The 12866-nt window shown below is 44.4% G+C and overlaps 1 protein-coding gene across 1 annotated transcript in view; it reads left to right on the forward strand.

Annotated features, from left to right (window-relative positions):
- The window catches only part of LOC147021254 (cytochrome P450 2C23-like), a 54140-nt gene that overhangs the window by 22296 nt on the left and 18978 nt on the right, over nucleotides 1-12866 (forward strand). The window lies entirely within an intron of this gene.

Consider the following 12866-nt stretch of genomic DNA (forward strand, 5'->3'; position numbering starts at 1 on the left):
TTGGTACGTAGCAAGAACTCCTCATGGGGAATGAGTGTGACTTGTATTGACGTCATAGGTGCCTTCATTATGACATCATAACTGCATATGTAGAATGCTACATCCGATCAGTATGAAAATTTTTGAGGGTCATCTAGGGATAAAATTGTCAACAAAATTTTTTTCATGATATCATCGGTCACATGATTTGGCAGCGATATTGTTTTGTTTTTTTTAAACCTTCAAAAATCTTCTTCGCTGAAATGGCTGAACAGATTGAGGCGAAACTTTATACGTATGACCGCCTATCCACGAGGAATAAAAGGTTCATACATATGATGTCATAGGTCACATGGTTTGACAGCAATATTGGATTTACCCGAAAACATATAAAAGAAAATCTCCAGAACGGCTGCACAGATCGAGGGGAAACTTCACACAAATGTTCCCAAAGGCATGCGTGTACAAGTTTGTTGAGGAATAATTGATGTCACATGGTTTGGCAGCTATATTGGATTTAACAATAACATTAAATAATATTTTCTCTGGAACCACTTAATCAATCGATGTGAAACTTCACAATTATGATCTAGTCATGATGGCGAATACATGTTTTAAATTTCAACTTGACTGGACACATGGTCTGGCAGCCAGAATTATTTAATATTTTGATCTGGTTTCTTTTTTTTTCTTTTTCTTTTTATATAAATATATTGTTTTAAATAAGGCTCACTTGGCTGTTCCTGGATGGGTTTTAGGGTAGAGGAATAAGAGGTGAAATGTGAATCCTATCCAGGTTCCTCCTGATGACTTCATCTTTGCTTTTTGCTTGTTTGGGTTCCTTCTGATTACTCCAATGCAGGGCTGTACCTGTTTTGTCTTCCATTTGATTTTAATTGAATTTATTTTAATCCAATTCTGAATTAAATTGAATAATAATATAAAAAAAACATCATGTGTCAGGGTCAGGTGTCCGATCAAAGTGGAATGTCTTGGTACCCGGTCATCACTGCCAGCAATTATAAAGTGGCAGTTCTAATTATGTCTCTTATTAATTATAATTAATAAAAAACATAATTAGAACTGCCACTTTATAATTGCTGGCAGTAAAACATTGGTAAAACCTGGAATTAATATATTTATACACCTGTAAACCTCTTTAATCCTTTATTAAAATTGAATTATATGCTGTACTCGGACACACAGTGGAAGAGAAATCGTATTATGACCTCAAGTATTATGAAGGCGATTTCTGTTCCACTGTGTGTCTGAGTACAGCATATAATTCAATTTTAATAAAGGATTAAAGAGGTTTACTGGTGTATAAATATATTAATTCCAGGTTTTACCACTGTTTTACTCAGTCTATTACACCATCCTCACTAACATGTGACATTAGTTTTCATGCCTGTTGTTTGTGTCCTTTATAACATCATTAAACACAGTAAGTTTCCTGTTTGGAATGATTTTCAACTTTGTTTGATTTTTGTCTCACTCCTCTCTGCGCATGTGCGACCGAGACAAATTCAAAGAGAAAGTTTGGTCATACGGCAGACTTGACTTCCTATTCATGTTCCGATTCATGCTCAAAATATAACATTCAATTTAAATAAGTTGTTCCTCCATCATAAACTGATAAGACAGACAGACAGACATGAACCAATTGCTTAACCCTGCTTTTTGCTTTGCGTGCTTGGGGTAACAACAACAGCAACAACAACTTGAGAGTTCATGGAACATGATTCACAAGAACACATTCATAGAACATGCGGTGTTATACAAGGAAACTAGATGCAGGAGGTGGCCATTTGGCCCATCATACCTGCACCACAGCAACACCAGAAAAACAATCCAATTTCATTGTGGGAATGAGGGAAGGAATGTGGATGAGACCATTTGGTGTGCCGAGGGATATCCCAAGCGAGTCAAAATAAAATTGGGGAAATATATTTCTTAAAATTACTGAAATTAAAACAAGAAAACAGCATATTTTTTGGTGTGATTTTTCTTCCTTTTTTTCAGGGGGTAGAGGGGTGCGCGATGATGGTTCTTGGGTAAGAAACACACAACATCAATCACACCAACCCTTGACAAGACCCTCACAGACATGACAATTTGCACAGATGCACACAATCACCTATCCATACTTGAGTTACCTCGAAGTCCTGCCAAAATCCCTTTACCCCTCTATTTCCAATGCTTCTTATAGGTACCTATCTAATTCAAATTTAAACTTTTCTTCTGTTTCTGCTGCTACTACCCTTCCAAAGAGACCATTCCATGCATTCACTATTCTCCGAGTGAACGTCCCCTGCCTTACCATCTCAACTCTCCTCTTCTTTACTGTCAGGCTCTGGCCACTGGTCCTATCACTGTCTGTTGTGCTGAATAATTCTTTTGCACTTATTTTGTCCACACCCTTCATTATCTTAAACATCTCTATCATATGCCCTCGTAGCTGCCTCCTTTCGAGTGTATAAAGTTCTGTCTCCTTCAGCCACTCCTCATAGCTGAGTGTCGGTTGGCCCCTAATCAATCGAATAGCCAGCCCTGCGCTTGCTTAACCCTCTCCATAGCAGATATGTCCTACCTGAGTTGTGGTGACCAAAACTGCACATGATATTCTAGATGGGGCCTCACTGAGTGTTCAGGTATGTACTTAAATTTTAATGAAATTATGACATTCACGATCGTTTACAAAAAAATCCAAAATTTTCGTGCTACTGAAGCAGTCCTATACATCACCCTTATGGCCTCATACACTGTAATAACCTATACACTGTAATAATATGACATTGTGTCACGGTTTAGCAGATGAAAGCTTCATTGATCACCATAGAACACAGCATCAATCGGAGGTAGGGAGCAGAGGTAGGGAGTGCTTGCGCACACACAAGATTATAATAGCAGGCTCGGGTAGTGGGTTCAGCAGGTCAGCCTGGGCAGCACTGCTAATTGATGACCAGAGCATCCCAAACTGATCAAGATGGTGAGTCCAAACTACTTCTCTGCCAGATGAGCAGTGGTTCAGAAGTGAGGTCAAGCTAGGTAGCTTGAATGTGAGATCAATGAGGGAGGAGAGGAGTCGAGGTGGTGGAGATTATGCAGAGAAGTAGTTTGGAAGTGTTGTGTGTGCAGCAGACCACATGTAAAGGAGACTGGGTGATGGGGTTGGTAGGAGGATACAAGCTGTTGCACACGGGTGGGGATGGAAGCAGTCATGGCATCGGAATAACAGTATCATAAGGGATCAGCAAGCACGTGGTCAGTGTGGAAAGATGGGAGGGACGGATAGTTATGGCATGGTTGGTGGTACAGAGGCAAATGGTGTGTGTTCTTTTGGCATATGGGCCACAAACCGGAAGGACTGGGGCAGAGAAGCAGGAAGTCAGGGATGCACCGGAGAGGATGATGGGAATGGTTGAGCTGGAGGTGATGTTGTGCATTGCAGGGGACTTTAACCTGTGTGTGGGAGTAGCGGAGCTGGTGGGGGAAGAGGAATGTTTTGGTAAATTTGGTTGGGGAACGAGGAATATAGAGGGTCAAGAGCTGGTGGAGCTGGTAGTGAGGAATGAAATGGCCATACCTGGTTAATTCAATCAAACGCAGGAAAGCCACAAGATTACCTATAGGAATGGCCATGAGGGAACATACCTAAATTTGTTGCTGGTTAGGAAGCGACAGTTATGGAGGGTTAAGGATTGTAAAGCAGTGACGGGATGGCGTGTTATCACCCTTCACAAGCCTGTGATGTTTGTGTTTCTGACAAAGAAAAGGAGTGGGGTTAAGATTAGGGGTCAGAAGATTATTAGAAAATTATTAAGTGGGCAAAGTGTAGGGGAAATTTGTCATTGAGGACAAAGAGAGGTTGAGGGCTAGGTATGAGCAGGTGTGTGAAGAAGTGAAAGGTGTACAGAAAGGCGTTTAGGGAAATTGCACATGTTTTTTGTGGAAGGACATCAGGAAAGGGTGCATCGTCTAGAGATAAAAAAAAAACCAGGTATGGTGGACGGAGTAGGTAGCATAGGCAGGAGGTGAAAAGAAGGAGTTTTGGAAGAGGATGGAGAAAATGAAGGATAGGGGGAGGCAGCGGATGCATGAATGCTGTCCCGTATGAGCATTATAAGAAAGCAGCAAGGAGAGCTGTGAATCAGGCAAAGAATGGTATAGAAGGGGAGATGTACAAGTTGGAAGAGGATGGTGGGAGGAAGATGATATGCAAATTGGCTCATGTCAGGGATGAGGATGGTAAGTACGTGAACAGGGGGGGGGGGAGTGATTCAGGACAGAGGAGGAAGTGCAGATGGCATTGAAGAGGATGAAGAAAGGAAGAGCACCAGGCATTAATGAGGTGTGTACAGAGGTGATAATTGCAGCAGAAGAAGTTGGAGTTAGTTGGACGAAGAGGCTGTTGAATGTATGTATGAGAGAGGGTTCAATTCTGGAGTAGTAGAGAGCAGGGTTAATTTTACCGACGTAGAAGGGGAAGGGCGATGTTTAAGATCCGGGGAAGTCCAGGGACATTTTGCTCCTAAGTCATGTAATGAAGGTGCTGGAGAGGATTCTAGACAGGAGGATAAGGAAGAGGGTGTAAATGGAGATCAGAGAACAGCAGCAGGGATTTAGAAAGGGTAGGGGGACGACAAACGGGATGTTCGCCCTGAGACAGCTGGTGGAGATGAAGTTGGAGGTGCAAGGTGAGATGGCATTGGGAATTGTGGACCTGGAGAAGGCCTACGACACTGTCTCGAGAGAGATGGTGATGGTGACGCTGCAATGGATGGGAGTGCCAGAAGTAGAAGTTAGGTCGGTGGAAGTACAAGGGGTCGAAGGGAAGAGTTTTGGTTGGTCCTGGGATGTCTGAGGAGTTCAGCTTGAGCATTGGTTTGAGGCACGGAAGCGCTCTCAGCCCACTCTTGTTTATCTTGGTGATGGAGCTGGTAAGCAGGAAGATGAGCTTGAGTGGTAGTATGGGGAGGATGCTGTATGTGGACTCTCTAGCTGTTGTGGTGAAGAGTGGGCGTGAGATGTAGGAAGTACTGGGGGAGTGGAAGGAGGCATTTGGGAAGCATGGGCTGAAGATGAGAATGGAGTAAATTGAGGTGACGTGGGTTGGGCAGCAGAGAAGACAAATGAATATCAAGTTAGAGAGGAAGGACATAAGGCGGGGAAAGAGGTTTGAGTATCTGGGATGGTAAGTCCGAGGCATAGGTGTGGAGGAGGATTTGATGGGTGCGAATGTGTGGAGGAGTGCGGAGGGAGTAATGGCAGACAGAAAGATATCTTGGAAATTGAAAGAGAAGTGGAGGAGTATTGTGTTCAAGGCAGGGCAGAAGAGCTTGGTGCCATCCGACATCACTTCTCATAACGAAGAGGTGGAGAAGAAGAAGTACGGTTCTTGGAAGTATTATGAAAGTAATTTTTGTTTTTCAGTATTCAAGCTCAATTGTGTGTTTGCTTCCAAATCTTGTGTGTCCATCGCCACATGTCCTCAACTCAGAGGTGAGTACCTGTCATCCCAGTTTGCATGCACCTGCTCCTTTACTCTGCGTCTTTCACACTTAGGAAGGGGTATAACTTTCTGGCAAGCCTCAACTCTAACTCTGCAAAAACCCCGATCTGCTGCCCTTGCACATCCTCATTCAGCTCTGTCCACCGCATCCTTTGCCCTAGTTCAACTTCCATCTGCTTGGAAATCAGCCAAGGTCACTGCGTTACACAAACATGGTGCAAAAGCAGATCCTCTGAAATACAAACTGATTAGCTTCTTTCCAATCATTAGCAATGTCATTGAATCCACAATCACAGTTGACATCAAATCCTCCCTTTTCTCCAACGGCCTGGTCTCAGACAATCGGGTTGGATTCCGACCAGGTCAACCTAGTGTGGACATGCTGCTTCTGCTCTGTTTGCAATCCATGGAGGCCCCCCCCCCCTCAATCTTAGACATGAAGTCAGGGCCGTCTCTTTGGACATATCTCAAGCATTTCATCCAGCTTGGCACCCTGCCTTGCTCTCCAAAACTCTCTGCCGATAACATAGAAGTCCACCTCCTCTAATGGCTTACTGTCTTCCTTTATACTCATAGCCAATGTGTGGCTCTCGATGGGATCCTCTCTCTCTGTATATACCGCAGTGCCGCAAAGCGTGTCTTCGGCCCAGTCCTTTTCCTAATCTTCATCAATTATTATCTTTTTTTGCTGTCGAGAATATCCTCTATCCTTTTGCTGATGACTCCACCCTCTGCCATAGCATCCCTCATCCTTCAGAAAGGTAGACAGCAGCCTCTTCCCATTTTTGCAGCCCTTCATAGAACCACAAGCTAGTCAAACACTTGAAATAAGACTTTCAATCCTGACAGATCTCACACTCTCACTCTGTCTCTCCAAAAAGATCATCTGTCACTAAACCCTCACATCTACTTTCTTCAAAATCCTCCTGAAGAAGTTCAGTCACTCAAACTTTTGGTTCTCGCCATCAGGCATGATTTTTATTGAACAAACCCATATACAGGCTGTTCCAAAAAGACCTGGACAAATTTGGTTGTTAAATATATTTAGTACAATAAATGATACAATGACACCCTTTGTTTTATATGATAAAGAAAATCATAAAGTTTTCTTTATTTCCAAGTCTGGTGGTTCAATGGAAAAGAAAATGGCGACTCCACAGGAGAAAGCTCAGTGCATCGAATGGTTCATCGAGATGAGATCCGACACGCAAACTCAGCATAATTTCCCGTACAAGGTATGGAAGGAATCTGTGATCGCAGACTGGTATCAGAGAGGCGTACAACAGGTTTAAGGACACTGGAAGTTGTCAGAAACAGAAAGGTTCTGGGCAACCAAGCACAAGTGCAGCAGATTTTGAACGAGTGTGTGAATAATTTCAACAAATTCCCAGAAAAAAAAAAAATCAAATTGTCGCACATCCAGAGAACTGGAACAACCAATCACCAACTGTACACAGGATTTTGCAGAAAGGACTGAAGCGTTATGCCTATAAGGTGTCGATTCTGCAGGAACTCAAACCAAATGATGGACCCAAACAAAAGGGGTGTTTGCTTTGGAAATGCTCGGTCGCATAGAGGATGACGAAGATTACCCGTAAAAGGTCATGTTCACAGACGAAGCTTGCTTTCGTGTATCGGAGAAGGTCAACCGGCACAATGTGAGGATCTGGGGCTCTGAAAACCCCCATGTGGTCATTGGACACATACGCAGCAGTCCATAGGTCAATGTGTAGTGTGTCTTTCTCCATGACCACTTGACGGGTCCATTTTTCTTTGCGGAGGATACAGTGACCTCAACAATTTACATGAACATATTGGAAGGATTCACCTTCCCACAGATTGAATACCTGCAACCCGGTATCATTTTTCAACAGGACGGCCGGCGCTCCCCCTCATTGTTCCCGAGTCGTTCAAGCCATCCTGAATGAAAATTTTCCAGGTCACTGGATTGACCGAGATGGACCAACCACCTAGCCCCCACGATCACAGAAATAACCCTCCTTGATTTTTTTTTTCTGTGGGATTTTGTCAAAGATGTTGTCTACAACACCAAGGTGGCAAACTTGCAGGATCTTCATTCTCGGATCACAGCTGCACACGCACTGGTGGACGCAAACATGCTGATCCAAACATGGCAAGAACTCATGTCCCTGATGTCCTGCGCATGAGAAACAGAGATCACATTGAAGTGTAATGATGGTGTGCACAAAACTGTAAAAGTTTTTCTATCACATAAACCAATGAGTATTGTTGTATCATTTGTGGTTCTAAATATAGAAACAACCAAAGTTGTCCGGGTCTTTTTAGAACACCCTTTATATCTAAGTGGGCCGCCAAATCAGCTGCGAACTGGGCATCCAATATAGTGCAAAGTGGTTCCTTAGCATATCTGAGGTTTATCTACTTACAAGGCCTTCAAGCCTCAGTTTGATGGATTATTGCTCTCTTCTTTGGGCTGGTGCCCCTGATTCGCACCTTGCTGAGTTTGATGTCGTGGAAATGATGGCCTTTTTTTTTCTTATTCTTCCTTTTTTTCTGTACATTGTCGAAGTTAGTGGAAGAGCTCATGCGCTGAACGGATCAGGATGTAACAGACAAAAACAGTACGCAAACACGCATGCATGGAGTAGACATGTTGGACACAAAGGATGCATGGGGTAGACAAGATGGATAGAGTGGGAAAGTCCACGGAGGAAAAAAAACTGGAAAGTTAGAAGGAGGAGGGATTTGGGCGGGGTTAACGAGGATAGAAAACCCTTGCTTTAGAACTGTTGCTGTCATCCACAATGATGCTGAGTCTATTGGCCTGTCACTTTCACATCGCAGTCTCATTGTTGGTCTCTGTTTTATTCCACCTCCTTCCTGGTCTTGCACCCTCTGCCCTTTCCATGGTCCGTCCCCTCAAATTTTCTGCAGGGTGCACATGGTCTGCCAGTAACCCCCTTCTGTTGAAACTGTCAAAATCCAGGCTGACTGCTCACTTCCACTCAATGATTCCTCTTTTTTACATGCCTGTGGAATCAATTTTCTCAGTTTGACGTTCAAAGAGGTTCAACCACTCAAACTCCTTGGTCTCACTTTCAGCCACGATCTCTCTTGGGCAAGCCACATTTCAACGTCGGCCTCCAAAGCAAGATGCTGTCTCATCATCCTCTGTTATGCAAAGCTCTTCCTTGGCACACCTGAGCTCCTATCCACCTACAAGGCTTTCATCCACAGCTTGATGGAGTACTGCTCTCCCCTTTGGGCAGGCTCCCCTGCATCACATCTTGCTTAGCTTCATGCCATGGAAACAAAGACCTTCTATATCATTAGAATCTCTCATGATGAAGCTGAGTCTATGGACCTATCACTTCACCATTGCCGACAGGTCGATGGTCTCTCTGTCTTATTCCGTATCATTTCTGGAGTTGCACCCTCTGACCTTTCCATGCCCCCCCCTCCCACGTACAGCATCTGCAGGACCCACACGATATATACCCTCCACCCGGCTGTTGGTGTTTTCCGCTTTCTTCAGTGATGAGTTTGCGACCTCAGAATATATTTAGAGAGATATTGATTTGGTAAGAGTACGGTATGAAGAAACAAGAGGTCCACACGAGGAATTCAAAACTCACAGTGGGGCGAACTTTCTCGCTGCAAAAAGTCAACAAAGGCTTTCACAGGTAGGAAATGCCAATGGCATGGATGGTCGGGGTGTTTCTACTGTTCCGATTAGACTCAAAGCAAGATCGATCACTTTTTGTGGCTAATTTTCGGACGTTTTTGCGCTCAGTGTGGCTTATGTGTGTTTAAATTCCGGATTTTTTTAAAATTCAGGGGATGCGGCTTATATAACGATGCGCTCAATGGTCCGAATTTTATGGTACTTGCCTTGCCATGAGAAATGCATCTAAAAGAAAAAGTAATATGTAGTGTTGGGAGTTAGAGTGCGGACAGGAACGGATGGAAAACAGCATCCTGGTTGCCATGGCAACCACTTTAGATGACGAAGGTATGTCGTGACACACCGGCTCCACAGTCTGTACCTATGTACCAAATATGAAACGTGAAAGTTGAAAACTTTGGGAGTTAGAGTGCGGACAGGAACGGACGGACAGACAGACGGACAGACGACCGGTATCACATAATACGCCCCAATATATATATATATATATATATATATATATATATATATATATATATATATATATATATATATATATATATATATATCTCTTCTTCTTCTTCTTTTGGCTGCTCCCGTTCGGGATCGCCAGAGCGGATCATCCGTATGATCCGCATAGTGATTTGGCACATGTTTTACGCCGGATGCCCTTCCTGATGCAACCCTGGTCACCTCTGACGACACAGGGATATGGTACACCTATTTTAACCGGGGTATACACCGGCCCAGTACACTGGTACTCACTTTGCCGACCTCGGAAGGATGACAGGCTGAGTCAACCCCCTGGTGTATTAATTCAGTGGCCCAACGGGGCTTGAATTCAGGATCTCTTGTATCCCGAACCACTGCGCCAACTCCAGGCTATATATATATATATATATATATATATATATATATATATATATATATATATATATATATATATATATATATATATATATATATATATATATATATATATATATATATATATATATATATATATATATATATATATATATCGGGCGTATAAAAAATAGTGTGGTCGATAAAAACATTAGAAAGGAAACTAGAGGGGGAACACTCGGGAGAGTGCAAAACCGCCGCCGCGAATACTGCTGAGTCACTCAAGTGAACTCTTCTTCTTCTTCCTCTTTCGGCTTGCTCCCGTTAGGGGTCGCCACAGCGGATCAACCGTCTCCATTTCGCTCTATCCTCCACATCTTCCATTGACACTCCAACCACCCGCATGTCCGCCCTCACCGCATCCATGAACCTCTTCTTTGGCCTTCCTCTTCTCCTCCTGCCTGGCGGCTCCATCTTCAACATCCTTCTCCCGATATACTCCGTTTCCCTCCTGTGCACATGTCCAAACCATCTCAATCTCACCTCTCTCACTTTGTCTCCAAACCGTCCTACCAGCGCTGTCCCTCTAATACACTCATTTCTTATCCTATCCATCCTCGTTACTCCCAACGAGAATCGCAGCATCTTTAACTCTGCCACTTCCAGCTCTGCTTCCTGTCTTTTTGTTAGTGCCACTGCCTCCAAACCATACAACATAGCTGGTCTCACTACCGTCTTGTATACTTTCCCCTTCACTCTTGCAGCTACCCTTCTGTCACAAATCACTCCTGCAACTCTTCTCCACCCACTCCATCCTGCCTGAACTCTCTTTTTCACTTCTCTCCCACACTCTCCGTTACTTTGGACAGTTGATCCCAAGTATTTAAACCCATCCACCTTCCCCACCTCAACTCCTTGTAACCGCACCATACCACCACCCTCCCTCTCATTTACGCACATGTACTCCGTCTTACTCCTACTGACTAACATTCCCCTTCTCTCCAGTGCGTACCTCCACCTCTCAAGGCTCGCTTCAGCCTGCTCCCTACTCTCTCTACAGATCATGATGTCATCCGCGAACATCATGGTCCATGGAGACTCCAGTCTGATTTCGTCCGTCAACCTGTCCATCACCATTGCAAACAGGAAAGGGCTCAGAGTCGATCCTTGGTGCAATCCCACTTTAACCTTAAACTGGTCCGTCATTCCTACCGCACACCTCACCGCTGTCACACTGTCCTCATACATATCCTGCACGATCCTCACATACTTCTCCACCACTCCTGACTTCCTCATACAATTCCACAACTCCTCTCTTGGCACCCTATCATAAGCTTTCTCTAAATCCACAAACACACAATGTAACTCCTTCTGGCCTTCGCTATACTTCTCCATCAACATTCTCAAAGCAAACATCGCATCAGTGGTGCTCTTTCCTGGCATAAACCCATATTGCTGCTCACAGATCGTCACCTCTCCTCTCAACCAATCTTCCACTACTCTTTCCCACAATTTCATGGTGTGGCTTAACAACTTTATCCCTCTGTAATTACCACAGCTCTGCACATCACCCTTATTCTTGAAAATCGGAACCAGTAAACTTGATCTCCACTCCTCCGGCATCCTCTCACTTTCCAAGACTTTATTAAACAATCTGGTTAACAACCCCACTGCCATCTCTCCTAAGTACTTCCATGCCTCCACTGGTATACCATCTGGGACAACCGCCTTTCCACTTTTCATCCTCTTCATAACAGTCCTCACTTCATCCTTACTGATCCACCCCACTTCCAGATTCACTATCTCTCTCTCTCTCTCTCTCTCTCTCTCTCTCTCTCTCTCTCTCTCTCTCTCTCTCTCTCTCTCTCTCTCTCTCTCTCTCTCTCTCTCTCTCTCTCTCTCTCTCTCTCTCTCTCTCTCTCTCTCTCTCTCTCTCTCTCTCTCTCTCTCTCTCTCTCTCTCTCTCTCTCTCTCTCTCTCTCTCTCTCTCTCTCTCTCTCTCTCTCTCTCTCTCTCTCTCTCTCTCTCTCTCTCTCTCTCTCTCTCTCTCTCTCTCTCTCTCTCTCTCTCTCTCTCTCTCTCTCTCTCTCTCTCTCTCTCTCTCTCTCTCTCTCTCTCTCTCTCTCTCTCTCTCTCTCTCTCTCTCTCTCTCTCTCTCTCTCTCTCTCTCTCTCTCTCTCTCTCTCTCTCTCTCTCTCTCTCTCTCTCTCTCTCTCTCTCTCTCTCTCTCTCTCTCTCTCTCTCTCTCTCTCTCTCTCTCTCTCTCTCTCTCTCTCTCTCTCTCTCTCTCTCTCTCTCTCTCTCTCTCTCTCTCTCTCTCTCTCTCTCTCTCTCTCTCTCTCTCTCTCTCTCTCTCTCTCTCTCTCTCTCTCTCTCTCTCTCTCTCTCTCTCTCTCTCTCTCTCTCTCTCTCTCTCTCTCTCTCTCTCTCTCTCTCTCTCTCTCTCTCTCTCTCTCTCTCTCTCTCTCTCTCTCTCTCTCTCTCTCTCTCTCTCTCTCTCTCTCTCTCTCTCTCTCTCTCTCTCTCTCTCTCTCTCTCTCTCTCTCTCTCTCTCTCTCTCTCTCTCTCTCTCTCTCTCTCTCTCTCTCTCTCTCTCTCTCTCTCTCTCTCTCTCTCTCTCTCTCACACACACAACACACTCTCCTCGCTCGTCAGCACATTCCCATTTACGTCCTTTATCACCCTAACCTGCAGCACATCCTTCCCAGCTCGGTCCCTCTGTCTTGCCAATCGGTATAAATCCTTTTCCCCTTCTTTTGTATCCAACTTCTCATGCAGCTCATCATATGCCTTTTCCTTGGCCTTTGCCACCTCTCTCTTTGCCTTTCTCCACCACTCCTTGTACTCCTGCCTACTTTCTTCATCTCTCTGACTATCCCACTT

This window comes from Eptatretus burgeri, chromosome 8 (assembly GCF_056783735.1).
Source record: "Eptatretus burgeri isolate ZD-2024b chromosome 8, Ebu_testis_v1, whole genome shotgun sequence".
Classification (NCBI taxonomy): Eukaryota; Metazoa; Chordata; class Myxini; order Myxiniformes; family Myxinidae; genus Eptatretus; species Eptatretus burgeri.